Raw genomic sequence first — 24,084 nt, 5'->3', positions numbered from 1 at the left:
AAAAGCCAAGGTAATTTACTACGTATGCTAATTTAGTGAATCAAAGTATGAAATTAATTGAAAATTCTAATTTCTGTTATGTCTGTCAGATAGCATTTTGCCATTGAATACTAAATGTATGGATTTTCTTTTTAACTGTCACTGTCAGAAGTTGGAATTATGCAGAGTTGTTACAAAATTTATATAAAAAACTCAAAGTAACCATTGAAATTTCTACTTTAAAAATACTATTCTGTGCGTTGTGAAATGCTATTCAGTAATCTTCTGGTATCGGTGGTAATGTCTAACGATGCTGTACAGAGTCATTTATTAGTAATTATTATAGACATGCTTTTTCTGTTTCCATACTAGCTTAGAGCAGTACTCAGTAAGGAATTGTACATTAAAAATACTACTACATTCAGAATTTTTGACAAGTTATTTTGCCTGTTATGGATGATGCTTCAGCTGGTAAAGGTAATTTTTCCATAATTTTATGCACCTATGTTCTACCACTTGTTGAAACTAGGAGTGCAGATAATCAAAAAGTACCAATAATAATTTTGTATGTTTTGTTCAGATATGGCACAATTATTAACTGTAACTAAACTTGCTAAAGGAATCTTATTTTGAGGTTTTAATTTAATTTTTTTAATGTATGTTTAGATGCTATGGTATTTTACATATTCATACCTTTTTATTTTCCAAATACATATTTACACTGGTCATCAAAAGTAAAGGTTAATGCCAGAAATAAAATGTAACTGATACTTAATAAAAAATTATCAATAGAAATTTGTATAGAAGCATTAGTTGGTGTAAATTACGTTTTGCAGAAGATTATTCACATATTGAAATTAAAACCAAATTTATGGAAATTGGAAAATGATGGAAAAATTAAGTAGCCTGTTGTGGAAAATTTTTTTCTTTAATAATATGGTGTATGGTCACCTTGGACAGATATGCATACCTCACATCTTGATTTCTTAGACTTTACCAAAGTGTTGATCAAGTCTTGTGGAATGGCACACCACTCTTCTAAAAGTGCACTTTTCAGAATTTGGAGAGTCTGGGGAGGAATTAGACGTGCTGAAATTTGGTGCTCTAAAGGCATCCCACACATGCTCATTTGGGTTCCAATCTGGTAAGTAAGGTGGCCAATACGTTCGAGTTATATTTTCTGTTTACAAGTATTCTGACACTGCCTATGCTTGATGAGGCTAAGCATTGTCATCCATTAGCAAAACTTCTGGGCCAACAGCATCCCTAAGCAGTCTAATCTGGAATTCCAGTACCTCATCAACATATCTCCAAGCAGTTCTAAAACCCCCTTGAAAGGTGTGCAGTTCGGTGCGGCCATTTGTCATGATTCCTCATCAAACCATTAAATTGTGTTCGCAGAAACGGATATTTCGCTGACAAGGCAAGTCACATGTTTCTTCTGCTCTCTAGATCAAAACGTCGTAGAATCTCTGTTCAGACTATATCTGGACTTGTCGGTAAACTATACTTTGGCCTAATTGTCTTGGCTGCATTGAACATGATGACAGCACAAGGATAAATGGGCCCCCTCTGGGAGCTTGAATGAGTGGGATACAAACATTGGTTTTTCTCCCATACAGTCCAACCTCATTAGGCCTTCGTGCAGCAGTAAAATGGCTACTTTGAGTTTCTCTGACAGCCTGAAGGTCTAAAGCCAAAACTCTTATAGTGGCTTCGCAGTTTCTTCGAGCCGACGAGAGAAAATGGTCATCTGATGCAGTTTTGCTTTTGGTCGCCCTTGACTAGGCTGTCTTATCAAATGATCCAGTGCTTAAAAAGTGGCTTCCAGCTCCTGAAATGACACTTTAACGAATATTCAAATCTTTGGCAACCTCCATTTCTAATTGACCTTTCTCATTTCTATCAATTTGCCTCTTTTGACCTTCATTTAAATGATGCCTTTCAGCTATAACTATTGAATACTGATCATGCTGTGAAACCATATTCACTTTAAACAACACTACAGCAACACAAAATTTGCATACTTCTGGCACTAACATATGCACGGAAGTGCAATATTGTATTCAATTATATTTAATTAACATAAATAATTACAGCATTGGGCACTGGTTGAAACATTAACTTAATGAGCGTACATTTTCTCATTATCCTTTAATTTTGATGACCAGTGTAATTAATGAAGGCAAAGTTTTGTTTTAAATTTATTGAAATATATCTTTAAAAAGAATAATCCTATTATTCTCTACATTGGTATCATATTTAAATTTTTTTCACAATTGAGCTAAATAGAAGAAAGCAATTTCCCAACCTTTTTAAGTCTGGAGTTGCCCTTGCTGGTCTAAAAATAGAATGCTTTCAAGGTAAAATACATGCGTTGCTGTCTTTCCTTCTGTAGAGCAGTGAGCTGTTGCATAATTTTAAATGAGAGTTTTGAAGATTATTTGCTTTTTTCTTTTTGCTGTAATAGCACCGTTGGAAATCAAAAACTTGTATCATTCTGGCTTATTGTAGCTTTAGGTATATTTGATTCATAGTACCATTATTATTTTCTTCTGTAAAAAATTTGATAGTCATTATAAAAATCTGACTGGCAAGAAAGTTTTTGTGGTACATTACGAATTGCTTGATGATATTTATGGCATCAAATAGCACATTTCCTGAGCATAAGCACACTTCATAAAGGGTTGAAAATATCAAATTTCAATTAAATAAGAGTTTTGCCTGATTTTCAGGCAGTTTTCTTTCTAAATGAATTGATGTAAAGGAATGAAGCTTATGTTAATTTATCTATCAATTTCTGTTAATTGAGAGCTAAAGTACTTAGATCTTTAGATGTTGCATAAATTTTAATTCCTATAATGGAAATCACTAATAAATTCTCAGGCAGTATTTAATCAAAGCTGATTTGCTATTCAAATGACACCAAAAAGGAACAGAGTTCATGTACAATTTCTCATTAGTGGATAGCTAAATATTGTAATGAGAGAATGGAAATCGGAATTCCTACCACTGTATCATATTATTTGACGGAAGCAGTTCTCAGGTAAGGTCTCAGATGCTGATTGTAATGGGAAACAGTAGTCTCAGTATGCAGAACATGAAAGAAGTGGATGGAACACCAGAATTTCACCATTTTTTATACAGGTATAGTCTTACCACACGAACTCAGCTGTGCTGTATTTTTGGTGAAGAACCCCTGGAGGATATGTCCACTACATTCCCACACCCTTTTTACCTATTAGCAACCTACACAAGAGACTCAGCTTACCACTATTTTAGGTGCCACCATTCCACGCAAACATTACCCACTTACAAATGTCCATCTGTTTTCCAAGATTTGAAACCAGGTCCAACAACACAGCAACCAACATCACTAACCACTAGACCAATCTCTTAAACCACATAGGTAGAGTTAGAAAGAACTATGATGTTATATTTAAATGCTTTAATAGCTGGGCTGGCACTAGGCTTTTTGCCATCTCTAAATTCTGCTGCCCAAAACAAAGCTGGGAGTCAAACATTTTGCATTCTACTTGTATTTCTTGAATGACTATAAACTTCACAAAATATAACTACAGGCATTGGGAAACTATATAAATGTTGTATTCATAAAATTCATGTTTAAAATTAAAAAAAAAAAAAACTGTGTAAACATTAATATATGCACCATATCTATGACTTGTAAGCATTAATATATGCATCATATCTATGACATGTGATCACAAAAATAAAGGCCACATGAGCGCTTTTGTGAAGGCAGTGCATGAGGGTTAAAGCTGATTACCAAATTAATTTAAGTTATACATCAGTGATTTCTTTTCACATATTATTGTAAATTATAGGTATTCGTGTCTTTTACTATCCAGAATAATTTTTAAAAGCAGTATTTTAAAAGTACTTATATAATGCATATGCAAGTACTTTTCAAATACTTAAAATGTATTATTCAAAGGAAATTGAACAGAGGTAAGTAGGAAACCTTCTTTAAGAAATTAGACAGGGATATCACGTCAGTGTAAGATTAGGTTTAAATAACTAAGTGAAGGAGTTCAAAAGTGAGTTGAAATGGATTCATAGTCTAACTGTAGTACAAGCACATAAGTGCATTTTTTGTATAGGTACATTTAGATTAAGCATCTTGTGGATGTTGGAAGAAGTTTAGAATCAAATTATAAAAATTAATATTAAGGAAATCAGCATCTAAAATGCATCTATTCTTCCATTGGGCAGAGTTAGTTTTGATAGTATTACAAGCAAATGTAAAAATGTGGTTATAGAAAGTTACAAATATATTTGTAGATGTGTTAGACCTGCCGTCGGGGATCTTGCATCATTGGCTTGAACATTTTTTAGTCATTGACTCAAGTAGGTTTTATTTGATATGCCTACAGCACATGTCTGCTATGGCTCAAAATATTCGTTCTTGAAGAACAATTGAATATTGCATAGTATTGCCTCCATGAATGAGTATTATTGAAATTTAATTATGTAGCTTTTTAAAAGTTTTTGAAAAAAAAATATTTATGAAATTCCAGAATATAAACAAGTCTCTTAAACGCTTTTATTTTAAACATGAAATTAAATAATCAAGAAAATATACTGACCTGTGTGTTAAGTTAAAAGTAGCAGTTAGTAGTTAGTTTTTTGGCATTTGTGAAATTAAAAATGAGCACCGCAGGGAATTTATATTACTTTTATTTTTTATCTGTATCAGTATTATTGACAGTAAGTGTGATCTGCAGGCTGAGCAAATTAATGGATGATGTCAGTAGTGAAGAAAGAAAATGACTGAGAAGATGCAAGGAGGTTTAGGTAACTTTTTCAGGTGAGTGTATAATAATGGAATGATTTTAGTTTTGAATGCCATTTAGGATCTATAATGGCAGGAAAGCTAGATTTGGCTTGAAAGAACTGAGTTGTGCGATTAGAGATTGTAAATTGTGTAAGGTTAAACTTAAGGAAAATGGGTAATGTGAAATTATTTGCGCAAATGATCAAAGCTGGGTTTTTGTCAGTAAAATGCCTAAAATCGTTTTAGTATCCTTTAAAACTTTTACAGTTTTGAATATATTTTTTATGAGTATCTCATTTAATTAATCTTAAGGATCACAATAAAGCTTTTAAGAGCTCTTTCTTTTGAGGGTATTGTTTTTATGAAGAATTCTCAAGGTAAAGAGACTCACCTGCATTGTGCATCGAGGAAAACAAATTATGCCAGCTGTCCACTTGATTGGGAATTCAGCACACTAAGATGAGCCATTGTTTGTAATTCTCCTTCCTTCATCTGTTATTTGCGGAAGAGTGTTATTATATATGTGGAGTACAACACAAAACACAATTCACTCATTATTAGGTTCTAATTTCCCAATAGCTGCAAAAACTTATAATGGATTAATTTTTCGTAAAGCTGTTTTACGCTCAGAAAATAATGAAATTATTAAGTTCAAGCAAGGATGAGGAAACACATAAATGCAAATACAAAATAAAAGGTTTATTTGCTAGAAGCAGTCGCAGAATGGGGATTGTGATCCTAAGTTGTATAGATTCTTAGATAAACTTTTCTAGCCACAGTTATTGAGTTCTGGTATAAGTTGTATTAAAATTACTAAAAATTTGTATGCCAATGTGAAAGTTTAAAAATTGTTTCACTGATATGTTTTTTCCTACCTTTGAATGACTGGCAAACAAGATATAGTTCAACCATCTGAAGCGCAACCCTGGTTGGCAATCTGCCAAAACACATAGACTCGTCCAAAAGGGGCGGTATAACTTGCTGCGACGTGAAAGGTCTTCTCTTCTCCCGACAGAGCTATGCTGGAGGGAAAGAAAGTCCCCATCCTTCCACCCTATTTTGAGAATAATTCGGTCCAGATGGTGCATACGTATTTGCGTTCATGGTCACGGATGAGGCGGTCGAACTATATTTCAGTACTTACATATTAATGCAAGCACCTTGGCCTAATTTGGTGATTTTTTTACAGATGAAAAAGTAGAATTTAGTTATTGAGTGTGAGCTGGTGGTTTTCCTGCCTTATTGTTAAGAAGGATTCGCAAACTATTGATATTTATCATAAGTCGATAAACATTATCAATGTATGAAAAGAAAACATACTTTAGCAATGTAAAATACAAATTTTATTATGATTATGTGATACATTAAATCTACATTCTTCTTCAAATATTTCTGCAATTTTTTTGTGCTATACCTTCTCTCAAGGTACGCATGTCTGTTTTAAAAAAAAATCTGAGAACTGCAGAGACTCAGCTTCGTTCAGACCTTGGCAACAGGGGCTATCTAGGAAATACACATCCTTGTTGTCCCCTATAGAAAATTTTCATTGAAATTCTGTATTCTTGCAGAAATCTCACCGTAGTTTCTTCTATTGTTGGCAAATTCCTCAGGTTTATATTTTAAAACTAAGTTGAAGCCCCCCCTAAAAAAATATCACAGTTTGTTTAAACAAACTGCAGGACCTTGGAATACCCCCCCCAAAAAAAAAGAGAGAGAGCATACTAAAATGGCACCATTTCTTGATTGAAGGATTATTATGAGCATTGTTGCCGAAAGAATGACACATTCTGAAGACTTGGTGACTTCTCCTAAGGTGGTTGTGTTAATACATAAGTACTGTATTTCTTAGATGAGGAGGAAATGATCTAGAAAAACAGCCAATGTTATTTATTGGGTAAATAAATTTTTAAGCTTTTTAGATTAGTCATAATCTTTAAATAGCAAGGCTGACTAAAAAATCTGATAAGAAAATAATACAAAATAGCCATTTCTTCTTCATGAATGTTGGTAATAAAGGCTTCCAGAGGTAATAAGCTACTTTTGTACATAGAACATGAGGATACCGAAATGCCTTGGAGTGACTCATAGAATTTAAAATTTAATTGTGAATTTTTAATGTTAACAAATTTAACAGTAATGGGTTCTTAGCTTTAAATAAAAGTGAATACAAAAAGAAAATAACAACAGTGCAAGTAATGTACTGTAACAGCTTGCAAACATATACATGCCTTTTTTTTTTTCAGAGTCATAAGTAGTGTTCATGAGAATAGAACTGATCAAAAGTAGAAGTGGTTGATACAGTGTTCATAGACAATTGTGTACATGGAAATTAAGTGCTTTTAAGGACCATGAATGAAAAAATTAAGGACCTATCAGCAAATAGGAATGGAATAAGCTAATTATCTATACTTGAACTTCATTTTGATAATATCATTTTGTAATTTGGAAGAATAAAATACATCTGCAAGTACGGTGCACTATTATTAAACATAATTTAATATTTAATTTAATTATAAAACAAATTCAAGAATAAAATCAGCTTCATGATTTTTTCTAGTAATTAGCATTAAATTATCAAATTTCTTGAAACATTTATATTTTATACTTATAACAGTCCCCACATATTTTAAAGAAGATTAGTGATTTATTAACAGATACTTATTTCTTTTATGCTTCATTTCACCATATATTTGCTCAGTTCAAAGGTTTATACAAATTTTGTGTTTGGAATAAGTTAAATTCAGAAGTAAAATAACAATCGGCATGACTCATAACACAAACTTGGCTGTTGCCTCCTTGGTTGCTTACTTAGAGACAGAAAGGCACTGATCTCAACAGACATAAATGCCCGACATTGATACAGCTGTTAAGTACTGAACGTTAGCTGTATTTTGTCTGAGCCAGTTACTGCCATAGCTTCATGTAGATATGCTGGAGTTGTAACTGGGTTAATGTACAGCAATTAATATAAAGTTCCAATCAGCTGCTGAAGCACCAGAGGTGATAGGTTATTTTGTCTTATTTTATAAGTCTCATTAGTTGTAAAGAATAAAGTGTTACGTTATTTATTTAATTTTTTTTGGTTGTTGTTGTATCTTACATTCACAATAAGGAAAGGTGATAACTCACCTTAACATGTAGAGATAAGTTTTAAGGATGAGCGGTTAGTTACAAATTACATAGTTGGATATCCTTAGTCATAATAGATTTACATGGTTACAGTAACAATTCTTTTAATTTCTAAAAAGTATCTATTAAACATGCACTAAGACCATTTTACAGCAGTTATAATTGATGATAAAAGGACAGTATAATTGTACATTTCAATATTAATATTAATTGTAATTTCAGCTGCAAGACATGTTTTGTAAGGACAACAACATATTTATGCGCCTCTTTAATTTGAAAAATTTCCAGATATTTTACATAATTTACTTCAGTTTCCTTCTCTTTAAGCATTTTATCTAAGTTTATTTGTTTCAATAAACAAATCAATGTTTCCACTAGTCTCTGCTTCATCTCATAATTTCTTAATTTTTCGGCTAAGTACCTTTGAAGAATAATTTTTCTATCTAATAAAAATCAGTTTCTTCTTCAAGAAACTTCCTCTTCATTTTAGAATTTTCAGATTTAATTAAAGATTTCTGTTTTTCTAAAGACCTGGTTGTACTTAGAATCTATAGAAGAAACTGCTAATTTTATTTCTTTAATAATATGAGTATTGAGGTTAAATATGAAATGATACAAGGTCATTGCTGTTGCCAGAATGGCAGAATTTTTAGAATTTAGTGAAGTATTAAGCTATAAAATCTAGAAACTTTTAGAAAATCAAAAATTTTTAGAATTTAAAGCAGCCACCGAGACCCATAAGATGAACCTTTTAATAAACTGTTGGTTTTCAGTTTCTTTGCTTTGCTTCAGTGCTTGTGTCTTGAGGAAAGGTAAAAATAAAGGCAAAATAAAAACTGGGATCAATAAGAGAAAATTCAAATAATTTAGTTTTTACTTTCTTTCAAAAATTCTACAAAAGAAAAATTCATGAATTTCCTATAAAACACATAGTAATACCATAAAGCCATTTTTCTGGAGTTTTAGGTCTGTAAATCTTGACTTTTAATTCTTCTAAAAGTTCTGAAGATGTAAGATCATTACTAACTCTGTAAGAGCAAAAAGCAAGAAGATTTTTTGTAAAAAAAAAATTCAGGAGAGAAAAGTGTGAATTCTGAAGAGAGAACTAACACGCATTTAAATAATCTGACACAATTACGTGGCAAAAAACTCTTACCATGAAGAAATATAAAAGACGAAATTAATTTAGAAGTAATTACAGTAGCTTTTTCTTCCCTCGAAAGTGTTTCGGAAACTGTGCTTTATACATACAGTCAAAAGTCGTTAATACGGACTCGTCGGTACTTCGGCGATTCCGGATTATCGATTTTCCCAGGTTATAGATCATCAGTTTAATCTGCAATGGCATGCAGAAATTATAAAATTAAAAATATGAAACCATAATTTATGAAATAAAGAACAATTATGATCTAAAGGGTATCAAAATTTACAAAAAAAAAAAAAAAAGCTTAATATTTATTTGTTTACTTTATTAAACATTTCTTTCAATGTAAGTTGCTTCATTTTATGTGATAATACTTTCTCTTTAATTCTATAAACAGACATAATTTCTTGTTCAGTTACAAAGTTCCGCTGTTCAAGTCCTATAATTGCTGTGTCGAGAATACCGACTAATTTGTCAATCGAAATTTTTTCGTTTTCAAAAACCTCTGTGTCACTTTCTTCACTATCGGAAGCGAATTATAATGACGAGGAATTTGATTTAAATCATATCAAAGACGGAGGTGAAATACTATTACATTATACAACTACATTATAGTAATAATATTACATTGAGATGAAATACTACATTTAGTAAGGAATTATAAGCCAAATAAAATAAAAACATCTGCCCTGAAGATAAGGATAGTTCTGACAGATCAACTTCCAATTCATTGCGTGCGCCGCGGCGTTAAAGATAAACAAAGGATATGCCTTCATTCATTTTTTGCTGCAATTCCATTTTTTGTTTGATGGACATCGACACATACTTTCGCTTTGTAGATCCTTTGGGAGCTCCAGCATCGGAAATTCTATTTGACATAATCGAAAGTTCAAGCTTACTTTTATAAAATTGCTCTAACAGTCTGCAAAAAATAATAAGCCGGATCCAATTCGAAGATTAAGGAACAACGCAATCTGCAACATTAACTGAAATAGATAGTTAGATAATTTTAGCTTATACCATATGTTATACATTAAACGCGCATGCGCACACGCATATGTACAACCGTAAAGGTCTTACGTGCATGCACAGAAAGTTTGTAGATTTGAGGTCCGGATTATGGGTGTCCGAATTAACGACTTTTGACTGTATATATATATAGTACTTAACATTTTGCTCATTTTTCAGAATCAAAATATGCCTAAGTCACAAAAATGGAAAGTAATGTTTTTAATATATTAGCATTATTTTTATGATATTTATCAATGTTGTTTTTTCTAAGTTAAAACATTTGCAAATCTGTGAGTAAAAAAATTTGTATACAAACTGATCATGAAATCGCCAAAATCTTGATAAGTTGCTAAATTCAGCACCGCATAATAAAAGAATTCATATTTCAAAAAGGGAAATTTTTTGGATGTAATATTTTGTGAACTCTTTATTCACAAAATAAAAATAATTTTGAAATGTTTGTTTCAGTTGAGGCAGTAACTCATGCCTAAAGCTCGAATATCCACCATTTCTGAAGTAATAGTAAAGAATTCAAATATTAACCCATTCAGATAATTATCAATGCATTGCCAAAAAATATTCTCCAAAATGTTAATTCGCATTCAAAATGGCAATCGTAAAAAAACACAGGAATATCAGATGAGTAAAATTAAGAACCTTTTGCATATTTTGTCCAAAATTAAGAACCGTACAAACCCTGTGTGTGACCCTGTGTGAACCCATAATGTGATGGTGACTGGCTTCAGCATTTTTGTATATTTCACATATCTGTTATCTTAACAGTATATTCTCATATGATGAGTGAATGAGATTATGCTGCATTAGGCTTCATCCCTTCTTAAATTGTAAGAGGAACAGCTGTTTTCTGTCTTAACTATCATGAGGGAACAAACTTTTTACGGAACATTTTTTTATTTCTCTCACTGTTAGATAATTGGAATGTTCCAAGATCTAAGAAATGTTGACTTTTTTTCTTTTTATTTATTTGTTTTTAATATTGTAGTGTCACTGGGGTGTTATTAAAGGGGAACAATAAAGAATGCACTTTTGAGATGATGTATGCTGAAACAGTGGTAATTTTTTAAATCCCTTAAAATGTTATTTGCATGAGGTAAGACATTAAATATGATCTTTCGAAAAGCTGTGAAAAGAAATGAATATTATAACTGCTAGTCATTAAACGGAATAATTTTTTTCCCCCCCGATTCAGATTTTAATGATAAGTAATTGTTTACATTTTAGAGTGAAAAAAATGGATAAAAATTTAAAGCCACTTCATGCTAAGTAAAATTGTTACATTATGAAGCATATTTATTTTTATCTTCATGAATAGTATTAAGGTCAGTTAAAAGCTAATGAAAGTAATGTAGCAAAATTCAATCAGGATTTTAAAAAATGCTTCTATTTAGGTTAGAAGGAGATTGAAACTCGCATAACCTGCAAAGCGTTCCACCAAAAATATACTACATGTTGCTTGGTGTCTTCTTCAATTACTGATATCTGTGTCTCCCCTTTTTTTATTTTTTTTTAAATAAATATCTGAAGGAAATTGTGAAGAAATATAATAAATATGCCTGTGCACCATTACTTCAGCTAAAAGACAAATATTAATAATAATTCATCAGCTGAAACACAAGCGGAAAATTCATCTAATAAACTGCTCGTTAAATGTATATAAAAATCTTCTCTCAGTGTTTAATTCCTGTTTGTATATTTACATGAGGTGTTTCTTTTTATATAAACTTAAAATCTTTCAATTTATTACTGAAAAAAAAGTTACATCTGAACCTTTGAAAGTTACATTATTGGAAGTGTACTGTATGAATTTTTTCCCGTCTTTAAATAAATCTTGGTGATCTTTTAAAGAATGTATTATAGCAACAAACCTAGCTTTCCTGCTGTAGAACTTTCAGTTCTCGGTCAGTGTCTAATATATATATATAAATTTTCCTAAAAAGTAAGTAACTAAGCTGTTAATGAAAGCAACTTATATATTTTTATTTAAAATATTAGTAAGATACTTCAAACAAGTATTATATATGTATGGCAGTGTTCTGGTTATCTGTAAGTTCTGAGACTTAACTCAGATATCTGAAACTGCAGATAATAAAGAATACCCGTGATTTATATAATATGCACTGTAAGATATCAATAAAAGTGCAATTTACAATTGAAGTCCCTCCCTCACCTTAATATTTGGGGTTTTCACCTTAAGACATGTTTACTTTTTCAAAAATTAGTGATGGTTAAAGGGCTTCTTGGAACTTAAAGCCTCTCCCAAATGTGATCTGAAAGTCTAAATGCAACTCTGACTGTACGCTACATTACGCTCTCTACTGCCAATAAAAGTAATGCAAAGAATTATTGAACACTACAGTAGTCTTTCACTCATTCTTATGAAAGTAAGATACTTGAGCCTTACCCTCATATGACTTCCCCTCCTGAGATCGTTTATTCTACTAGTTGAGATTTGTGCTTTAGGTTTTGGTTTATTTGATTATGGCAAAGCACTTGAAGGCTATCTGCTTAAGGGGAATTATGCCTTCATGAAAGACTTTCTAAGGGAAACTGACTCCTATACATGTTACTCGTGCGGAAAACCACGAAGACACCCATGCAGCCAGCCTGTATGCTGGATTGAGCTCCAGTGGTCAGTGACTTGTACTCTGTGATTAAGTACAGTACCAGTATTAGACAGTGTAATATCAGAGGACAATAGAAATAAAAATCATTCCTTTCCATGTTTTAATATAAAAATTGAGCTAAACACTATTTGACTGTGGGTACCAGTGCTACAACCCCAAATGGAATTCACTTCATACAAGCAAATAAGAGCCCATGTGTGTGTGGTAGAACCATACAGCTGTACTGTTTACATATTGTGAGCTGAAATCTGAGGAGTGACTTGTAATCTGAGAAGAATCTCAAAAGTTCCTCACAAGACATATTAAAATCTGTTGCTCCATATTTGATTTACATGAATCGGGTGAATACATATGCTTGTAATCACATCTGCTATGGGAAAACATTTTTGGGAAGATTTGAGTAGCTGTATTTCATTATGTTTATATTCGCATTAAAATTTTCTTTTTTGAGGGGGGTAATCCTTTATAAACCTTGGACATTAAATCAGCAGATATGGGGACATGACTGCATCTAAGATTTTTTGCCTTCACAGTGGCCTACAGAAAGCACTTTTTTGGAGATAAACCTTTCATGCTAGGTATTTCTCCTAAACTGTAAAATGCTTCCATTCCTGATGTAACATACATTGCTTGTGATATAGGTAATATTTATACGTAGTGTATTCAGTTTATAATGTAATTACTATACAAGGAAAAGGTTTGTTGATTTAAATTTCTACATGCATTCAGGCACTGTTCAGAAGGATCAGCATCCAGCAACCATCCTCAAACATGCATTCATTGAAAAATCCCATCTATAGAGGATTTTGTAAGGAATCTATGTTTACTAAAAAAAAAAAAAAAACTGTTCTTCATTCAGTTTTATATCTTGATGATCATGATCTCCTTGTTCGTAGTGACAGAGAAAAATATTAGACGTGAGTACAGAGAGTTTGCTTTCAAGGGATGAGTGACAGCTTAATTATTCTTATTTTCTCCTGCTGCTTACCTAATAGATCTTATTTTTATCATCACCACCTAATAGCCATCTGAAGTTAAGTAAGTGTTTTCAAATCATGTAATTCCTAGTCATTGCAATCTAGCTATGCAGTATACATACAGCAAAATCCATATAGATTGTTTTTGCATCCAAGGCACAGTGAAAACGTGTTCAAAATAGCTATATACTTGCAACTTTACAACAATACTATGCATTCAGCAAGCATGATCAATACCCATCAGTTATTTAAGCTGTCTCATTATCAAGAACATTGCCCAGGTTGCACACATGAGAAAGGGAAAGTTCTGTCCCAATTATGATTGACAATATCCCAAGGGTCTTCAACCCTTCTTCCCTTACCACAAATCTTTTGATTAGACTTTGGACCAGGCAGCTTTCAAACCTCATGAAGTTTTTTGACCCCCTTCAGTGCAACAACATTAGCTTTATTTTTAAAATATAGTTGCACTTTCAAACAGAAATTATGCAAAGATGCATTTCTTGATCTTAGTAATTTAATTCCTCAAATTACATAATGTGTGTAGTAATTTAATTGATTTCAAACTGGGCATCATGCACCATTCATCAAAGTAAAAAATAAAATGACAAACAATTCTATTCCTGAAAATTATTATAAAGACCATAATATTTTTTAAATAGGCAGTGGCCATTCAAACAGCACAAACGACAAATGCAAAGATAATTTAAATAATAATGTACTATATGTAATGTATTTTCTCCTACTGTCAGCTCTTCTGTTTCAAACAGTTTCTCTTTGCTACCTTTCTATATATAGCTCCCCTGTATATGAGCAGCAGTGCTTCTATGTCCCAGAAGATTTGTTTCTCCTTAAAAGGGAACTACTTTTTTCCAATCCTTAAATGGTTTGGGTAATCACTGAAGAAGCTTTTTTAAGGAAACAGAAACACAATCCATACTTGGAAAGTATTTGGTGACTTATGTACAGACTTTGATGAATGAAGTATAACTTAATCCTTGTACTTGGTTAACAGATCTGTCACAGACTTCCTGTGTCCATTCGTAAGCACAAAACAAGTTATGACTTTATTGCATTTTTCTGCATACACCAGTTTTATGCTTTTCAGAAATTTCCAATAATATCCTGCAGTTAAATTTTTTCCAGGTAGAATTTCCTTAATGATTCCTTGGCAGTTCATCTGTGACTGTGTATGTCAAAATGTTTGAGTTCATGGGCAGGATGGTTCAAAGTACCTAATTCACATTTTGTCAGAGTAATCAGTACACAAATCTTTTACTTTTTTTAATGAAAGTTGCAACAAAAAATAAGGAACCTATTTTCCTTTGAACAACAAAACGTTTCTTAAAATATGGTGTACTGATGCTGCCGAAATTGTTGTAGCATGAAATATTTTTTGCCTATCTGACAACCTCTTCCTCTCTAGCCAAATATGGTTTCTTTGTCTGTTTATATTTTGATCTTCTAACCTTTTGGTCATCTTGTACGTCTCGAACATTGCTTACAAAATAAGGTATCTCAGCAGAAAAGTATACTACAACTCAATTTGATTACTTAAATTAACAAATTTCATGCAATACATAGAAAATTATTTTCAAACATTTAAAATGTCATCCTCTAGACTTCATGTGAACCCTTATGTTAGTCTTAGAATTTCAGCAGCAAACATAACATACATATGTACAACATATTGCACCCCTTTTATTATCGTTAGAAAATTAGGTAGATAAGTGAAATTTCTAATAAAAAATTTAACTTGTTTCCGTCAGTCATGCTATCCAAAATATACATAAAGTGAAACTATTTTTTCTGTGGAAATTAATGTAAAATGGATTAACTGGTTGTTGGACCACAAATGAATGCAGATGCAAACTTTACAGCAACATTTTATGATAAGTTCATAAAAGTAAAATAAATCACTAAATCTAAAATAAAAAACAAACATAATATTGAATAGGTAAAGTAGATGCAAACTTTATTTTATCATACCCATATAAAGGACAATTGAAGGTATAAAGAAAAGTGACCAGGTAGAAAAGTGGAAGAGATGTTTCTTTCAAATCTCTTTCTGTGAAGCCATCGAAAATTTTCTGATGCATGTAATATTTTTTCTTTGGTCTGAGCACCACTTAACTCTATTTCACTCAGAATGTTCCCAGTGTAATTTGTCCTGAAATTATAAAATGGTTCTCAAATGAGGCATGACCACGGAAGAAGGAATTGGAGGAGACTCCTTCCACTGTGGCTGGTGCATTGTAGTATGGCTAAGCTTTTGGCACTTTTGTGTACATCCAAAGTGTGTTACCTTGACTGTGGTTTAGTAGTACACTAGAGTCCTGCAAGCTCAACTCCTGATATCTCGACAACGTTTCAGGAGCTTTTTAAAGATAACTGTAGGCCAAAGATAGCAAATATTACATACAGTACATCTATCTAAATCATTAGTTATGCATATATCTTTCCTGCTCTGTTCAAAGATTTGAGTGTTCTTTTTCTGTAATTTTTGCAGTTTTCACATTGTGCCATTAATTCTTGCAACTGCCTAACAAATTTCAAGATATGATGCAATACTTAGCAATGCTGTTTGCTTCTTTCAAGGATACGAAGACTATTAGGTAGCGACTGTTTACTGACTCACATTTTTTTCTAATTGTTCCGAAAAGTTAGGAGACTTGTCTGAAGTTTTGTGACTGTATTTTATTGCAAACTAAACTCACACCAGTTCATTGTAGGTATTGTTCTTCAGTTCACATCCAGGTGTAATAAGTCTTAACATATTTTGAGGAACTTTTGATATTCTGTGGAGTGAAAATATTGTTCAAAAAGAAAAGATAAAAAACTGACAATGGAAATGAAACTAGATGCCTTAAAGAGATTGGACAAAGGGGAAAGTGTAAACAAAATTACCATGGATTTAGGTGTTGGACCAACTACTTTGACTGGGTAGAAAACAAAGAGGTCCGAAATCGAGTCTTGATGGTCAAAGAGCATATATGGATAGTTTAAAATAAAGAAAAAGTATGAAAGGTGGTGAATACGAAAAAGTGAGAGAGGTGCTTTATTTGTGGTTCAGGCAGCAAAGGGAAAAAGAGAACACCCATTTCAGGACCAGTTTTACAAGAGAAAGCCTTAAAATTTTATGAATTTCAAGAAGGAGAGCCTGGATTTACGGCTTGTGCTGGCTGGCTCGACAGAGGAAAAAGTGGTATGGCATCAGGCAGTTAAATGTTTATGGGGGAAAGTTATCTGCTAACTTGGAAATTGCTTTAATTGGATAATTTCCACAAACTAATTGAAAAGGAGGGTATATTTGGAGATCAGATTTATTATTGTGATGAAATAGGCACCTGTCTACAAAAGTAAGGAGAGAGTCATAATCTTAGCAGGCAGCCATAAGCTCAAACTAGCACTTAAAGGCAAATTTAAAAAAATCCTTGGGCATTTAAAAACATAAAAAAGTATGCTAATGGGATCGAAACCAACTATGATCTCACTGTTTGCTACTAGAATCAGTCAAACACATAGATGAATGGAGCAATATTTAATGTTTGCTTTCATCAGTAGTTTATTCCATCGATGGAAAAGTTTTTAAAATCATAAAATCTACCAAGGAAGGTGATTCTTATTCTAGACAATGCCTCATCCGATCCTGATGCAGAACAGTTGCTAGACTATCTAAGAGCCATGTTTCTCCCTCCTAACATATCTTCAGTCTATTAGCCGATGGATGAAGGATTTTGGAGGCAGTGAAGAAAAAATACAGGTATAAACTTCTTTCATCTCTTGTCTTAGTCATTGAGGAAGGGTTTAATATGATTGAGAAACTGAAGAAAATAGATATGTTGGACGGATAGCTCATTGTTGGAGTGAAATCAAGCAGATAACCCTCATTTGTTCCTGACCTATTGTACTAGAACTTGACATAAAAAAATCAACATTAATTTAATTGTATGGCTAGAGTAATAATTTAAAGTTAAATATTAAGAATTCTGAAACTGTAAAACTCCACCCCTCATTCCATAAAACTCGACAGTCTCTCAGTCCACATTACGTCGCGTTTGCAAGACTCTACTGTAGTTCCACTCATGACAGTTCCGCACAAAAGCAACATTCATTGCAGGATCGTAATAGTTTGTATAGTTGAGTGGCATTACTGCACGTATCACATCTTTGTTATTTTCGGTAATTTGCAAGAGTGGATTTGATTATGAATTAGTTTTATAAAATTCTAAGCTATTGGACTACAAAAATATAGATTGGCAAAATGTTTATGTATAAAAAATGATAAATACTATAAGGTACCTTTACAATTCCGAAATGTCACAAGCTCAATTTTCTTATGACTGACTGGTGTAAGCGTGTATTTCTGATGACCTTCATAGTATATTTGCTACTTTTATTTTATGCATCAAATATCAAAATATTTTAAATACATTTTTTTGTCATCCATGTTACATGTAAGCATTTTGGATAAAAAATTTGTTATTTTTAGCTGTTTCTTTTTCAAAATAGAAAAATAATGTGTAGTTAAAATAAAATACACTAAAAATTCTATTTTCTTAAAAAAAAAAAAAAAAAAAAAAAAAAAAAAAATGAATAGAAAAAAAGTTTTGAATCAATTTTTTTAGCATAAAATTAAAGGGAGTTTATAAAATTCTTAGGGTAGAAGCATTAACTCACTTAAGATTCATAGAATTGAAAAATAATCACTGGGTTTACATAGTTGAACTGAAAAATGAAATTACCTCAAAATTATATTATCCTTGTGAAAGTTAATAAATATATAAACAAATATGCTTATAAGTTAACTTTTACATAATTTGTAGCTTATATATTTGTGTAAAATTGTATACAGAAATACTTGCCAATTCAGCAGAAGTGCAGTCAAGGTGAATGTGCCACATCGTAATGGCTTATTAAGAACTTGGAAAATAGGCCAATACACAAATCTTTGTTCATTCCATCATAAGAGGTCTTCACTGATTTCAAGATTTTTAAATGTTTTCCCACACGTATTTTCTCTTCTCGAAAATTCAAAATTCACGCTGAGTTCCTAACATCTGCAGGTGTCATTCATAGACAAAGAATGGGTTACTGTGATATTCACAGTATCTGCTAATTTTGCTCTCAGTATTAAATTACTTGCACTTTTGATACCGTAACTAACTTTACTCGAAAAGTATAGTGAATACACGGAAAATAGGTTTGCACATGCCAAAAATGAAGAATATTAATGACAATTTATGCATATCCTTGTAAAAACAAGGAACGTGTAAAAACATGCATTTGTTTTTAATTAAATATATAAATATTTATTATTCTAAATGTACTTGGAAATAAAATATTTATTCATTTGCACAGACTTGTGGAGAAATTAATATTATCTAAATATACAAGACCTTAACATTTAATTGTAAACATATATTAAAGTTATGTTGACAAATGTATTTATAAAACTGTTTAAACAAGTGTTGTCCATACTGGAAAACAATCTGTTAAAAGGTGTTGTAAAGCACAATATATGACATCTGTACTTAAAGAAGTAGTAAAGTAGAACTTTTAGAATGTATTGTTGAAATCAAGGGTTAAAAAAAATTAGTAATTATTAAAAGAATTATTTCTTTACATTTTGTAATAATTCAGAGTTTTAAATAATATTAATAAACTCCCCTTTTAACTATTAAAATAAAAAGATGCTCTAATTTGTAAATTAGTAATTCCAAACACAGAATTAATTATAGCCTGATCATGATTTAAAATATGCCTCAGACGTTGAAAATCATATCATATTTGAAAAAGTATTTCAGAAAGAAGCTCTGTGAATAGAAAAGAAGTGATGCATAATTTGAATTATTATAATTGTTAACAAAATCATGGGGAAAAATACCATTCATTTCCATTATATATTAAATATAGCATTCCTTCATTTATTCAGAATGAAATGGTTTTTAAAATGTAGTCTTTCACATACTTAGGACTCTGAAATATTGTAGAAAAAGAAAATATATGCATTAATATTTACAATGTAATTACAAAATGTTTACCTCTGAATATATCAAAACCTATTGATCTTACTGGCAAGTAAGTCAGTGAATGTTTTGTTAAACAGGAGCGTGCTTTGAGGAACATTGTCATTCAAATGCATATGTTGCAGTTACTGCTGTACCAGGACAATATTGCTACATGAACACTGTACCTTATCTCATTTTGCACAAGTTTGAGAGATCAACAAACTAAAGTCATCTTTTCTTCCTCCCTTTCTTGACATTAGTAGCTACTTCTGAAGTTATTGAGTGCATATTTACTGTTAACTTCCAATGTTATGGTTCGTTTGAGGAAACAATACTATACTATACATCAGGGGTAGCCAACCTGCGGCTCTCGATAAATGTACCACAGTTCCCTTTTCATTTTTGTGTTATTATATTTAAAAAAAATATTATCGTTCAGTATGCATTTCAAAATGTCTTTTAAATTACAGGCAACAAATATGAAAGACTAAGCGCAGCGTTGTAACAAATTTCATTTCCGTCCATCGTCTCTTGATTTTTTTTCTGAATCCATTTGAAATTAACATAATTCAAGGTGAGTTTTCCATTTCCAATGTAATTATGACCCAAAAAGCATCTGGAGAATTAGAATTAATAGATGCAAGAAGATCAAGCTCTGCAATTAAAATATAAATCGACCCCAATTATTGAATTTTGAAAATTTGTACCAGAATCGAAGTACCCTGAATTATAAAAGGCTGCTTGTCGAATTATTTCAATATTCGGAACAACGTACTTATGTGAATCATTTTATTCCACTTTAAAATTCGTGAAATCCAAACACCGATCAGTATTAACTAACCAGCATCTCAAAGAATTACTCAGAAGTGCTGTCACCAATTATTCACCAAATTTTAAAGAATTATCAAGAGAAGTAAAATAAATGTGTTTAATTTTTAATATTTAAATTCAATACATATATTTTGTACTTTTATTTATATGTTTTCAATAAATATAATTTCTGTAAAAAATGTTTTTAATACCTTTTAAATACGTATTTAATTGTGGCTCACGAAAATTTTCAAATTTTAAAAAATGGCTCGGACTATCAAGGAGCTCGGCCACCTCTGCTATAATAGATAAACAATATCTTAAGTGTCAAAGCCCTGATTATAGTCTTTGCTTGCTACATAATCTGGCCATAACTTTTTGTATGCCCAAATTCATGGTACTAAGTATCAGTATCACTTTGTTTTAGCAATAGAACATGCTAAAATGATGTTTCGAGAAGTCCTTCAGTGTAATTCAAAGGTCAAAACTGAATATTTCTTGGAATTTGTGTTTTAGATTGTACCAATATTTTTGTCTGTTATTCACCATCCTTTTTATCTGGATACTTTAAATGTATTTTTTTGCTAAACATGCATTTTACATACAATTTATATAAAATTTTGATGATGTGCAATAAAAATAATGATAAATATGCTTTAATGCAAATTACAAACACTGCATCGTATGGAATTTTACAGTAGTTCTCCATAATATATTTCTTTTTGCTAATTGGAATTTTCAAGTCAGTCGGAATGCAATTCAAGCCTTTTTTTGTATCTACTTAATAATTTTGCAAATGTCAAATCTCTGCTATTCATGAAGCATGTTTTATTATGTGTGTAAAAGGAATTACATAATTTGTGTTGAATTGTGTAGTTTTTGATAATATGTAATGTCTGAATAAACATTTTAGTTTTGCAAAAGAAAAGCAATATTTCATTAAATTAGCATATTTTAAAACTGGGCAGTATTAAATTGCTTGGGGATTGATATTTATCTTAGATATGTTTAAATGAGTATACTCTAGGTCTATAAAGAAGGTAGCTATTAAGCTTGAAGAAACTAGTCATCTAAATTAAAATTTTAAGTTTTTTTCCGGGGAGGGGACATTGAATACACATTCTTACCTTTGTGTTTGTAACATATCCAATTCATGTTATGTAAGTGTTCTTGTTTCGTAGCATTATTTATTCATATTAGGAATAACGAATTACATAAATAGAATAGTTTAATGTACTTCAGGAACACTGGAAACAATCCAGCTTATGAATTATGTTTCTATATTAATTTTTAATGAGTTCATATTTGACCTTTAAATGAGAATCAATATATCAGTTTTAAAAACTAGGATTAATGTTCTTAACATGTAAAAGAATATTCACAAACATTTTATAAAAATTTACTCTTATACGAACTGTTTAGTTTTTTAATTTTGCATGCAATTTACTTTCTATATTACTTAATAAGAATTATTAAGTAAAATATTAGTGTCAAATATTTTTGTAAAAACTTTTAATGTATATTGCCAGAATAAATGTACTAAAAACCTAGTTTTTTCTCCAGAATACTTCCCCCCCATACCCATATATGTTTTGACCTTATTTATAACAACTACTTTGAAAAAAAGATATGAGCAAATACCAGCATTTTAGTGATATGAAGTATTTTTATGAATTATGATGTAAAAATTTTCATAGTGCCTGTAATCTACATTGTCCTGCAATTTATGTACTCAAACTCTTTCACCTTTGTTGAATGCTTTACTTTCCTGCAACAAACTTAACGTTGAAAGAGCATTTCAAGTTGTAAACATATTTTATATTTCAAATCACAGATATATGAATGTCCAAGAAAAATAATATATATATGTGCACGTTTGTCTTGTTTCTGCCAGTTTTAATTTGTATAGCTTGTTGGCTGGCCAGTTCATTTATATGTACTTTTTTTGTCTGTCTATAAATTTCATGTTAATTTATTGTTTCTCACGTAAACAAAATTTCATACCTTGCCTAAAATAAATGAGAATGATCTGCACCTCAATTATGTTATGGAAGTTGTAGTTTCTGTGTATTTATTGTCTAGATAATGCATGTTTTAGCTGCTTTTTTTCCCATAAATTTTGATTAGTCGACGAGGTAATCATATATACAAATATGAGTATTCATGCATAGTTTTAAGAAATGAAGCAATAATGTATGAAAGCTTCTTTATTTAAATTTAGTTATAATTAAACTTTGTTTAAATTTTGAGTACATTATCTTTGCTGCTGCATTCCTGGATTTTTGTTTTAACTGCTTTATAGTGAGAACCACACTGCGTAAGTAACGTCCTTCCTAAAATTGCACAATAAACATTAATTGGAAAATGACCACTCACGATTAATACTGGCTGAGATAAAGAAATTGCGTTTGCCTATTAATCTGGAAGTAAAATATGTTGCCAAATTATTTATGTAAAAATGTTTACATGTTATTTTCCACTTAAAAAAAATTATATAAATTATTATGCAATAAAGCTAAATGTAGATAGGTGGGTTAAAACATTAAGAAATCAAAATATCAGTTAAGTATGGGTAGAAATATTTGAAGAATATTATACTGTCTGCATAAATACCCAAATCATAAACACATCTCTTACAACTCCAATTTCTCCCAACTTAGAGGTCGGTGGGAGGGAAAATGAATTGCATTGCATGCATAATAAATTATGTGCATTTTTAACAAAATAGTTATTTAAAAATTTATAAAATGGTAAAAAACTTCTACAACAACCACACATAAAATGCTTGCTTATTTAGAATGTTTAACAGTAGAAATGTTTTAACACTTATGTTATTTTGAATTCTTAATTAAAATACAATTATTTGATTTAATCTGAGGTTGCTTCTCAGATTTCTTCGTTTAGTCAGAATCAATGAATTATGAAAGGGGAAAAAATTATCATTTTGTCAAGGAACAAACACATCTAAAATCCTAATTTTATCTTGAGGGTCAGAACCAAGATAGAATCCCAAATTTAAGAATTTTATGCAGCTAAAAACAATTTTTATTACATTATTAAATCTGATGTTTAATTTCCTCATCATTAACATTCATGTAATATTTAAATTAGCATATGAAAGAAAATTTATAAAAAAAACAAAATGTTGTACTTGGGTTACCATTTTAAATGAAACATAGTACTAATAAATAAATCCTGTATCAGTAAGTCTTTCTAAATAAAATGTAAATATTTTGAAGCATCCTTAAATTAATTTTAAGTAAAAATCTTATTTTTTTTCATTACCTAAGCAACTTGTACTGATAGAAGAATTTAAATTTATTTTTGAAATTACTTATTGGTCTGCTTTTGTGTGATTTTGTAATAATTTTTAATGCAGAACATTATAGCATATGGTCACTGTAGACAATGTTAATACAATTTAGAATTGTTAGATCAATGGGAAGCTATTTCAGAATGTGTACAGGTCAACTCAAAAGTGTGGTTCTTTGTCTTGATGTCTTTCAGAATTTTTCTGTATATATTTCGTGTACCTAATACTGTTTCTGTTCAATTTTCCTAAAATAAAAGTTTATTTCATTTA

The 24,084-nt window shown here is 31.0% G+C and overlaps 1 protein-coding gene across 5 annotated transcripts in view; it reads left to right on the top strand.

Annotated features, from left to right (window-relative positions):
- The window catches only part of LOC118185714 (max dimerization protein 1-like), a 67,902-nt gene extending 43,818 nt beyond the window's left edge, over window positions 1–24,084 (top strand). For all 5 annotated transcript variants that reach the window (XM_085808586.1, XM_085808587.1, XM_035355609.2 and 2 more), the window contains one exon: window positions 1–24,084. This exon is cut by the window's left edge and continues 13,096 nt beyond it. The gene's annotated coding sequence lies outside the window, so the exon portion shown is untranslated.

The sequence above is a fragment of the Stegodyphus dumicola genome, chromosome X1 (assembly GCF_044657685.1).
Source record: "Stegodyphus dumicola isolate Sdum_Otavi_A_Nest chromosome X1, ASM4465768v1".
Taxonomy (NCBI): domain Eukaryota; kingdom Metazoa; phylum Arthropoda; class Arachnida; order Araneae; family Eresidae; genus Stegodyphus; species Stegodyphus dumicola.
This window is presented reverse-complemented; position numbering and strand designations above follow the sequence as displayed.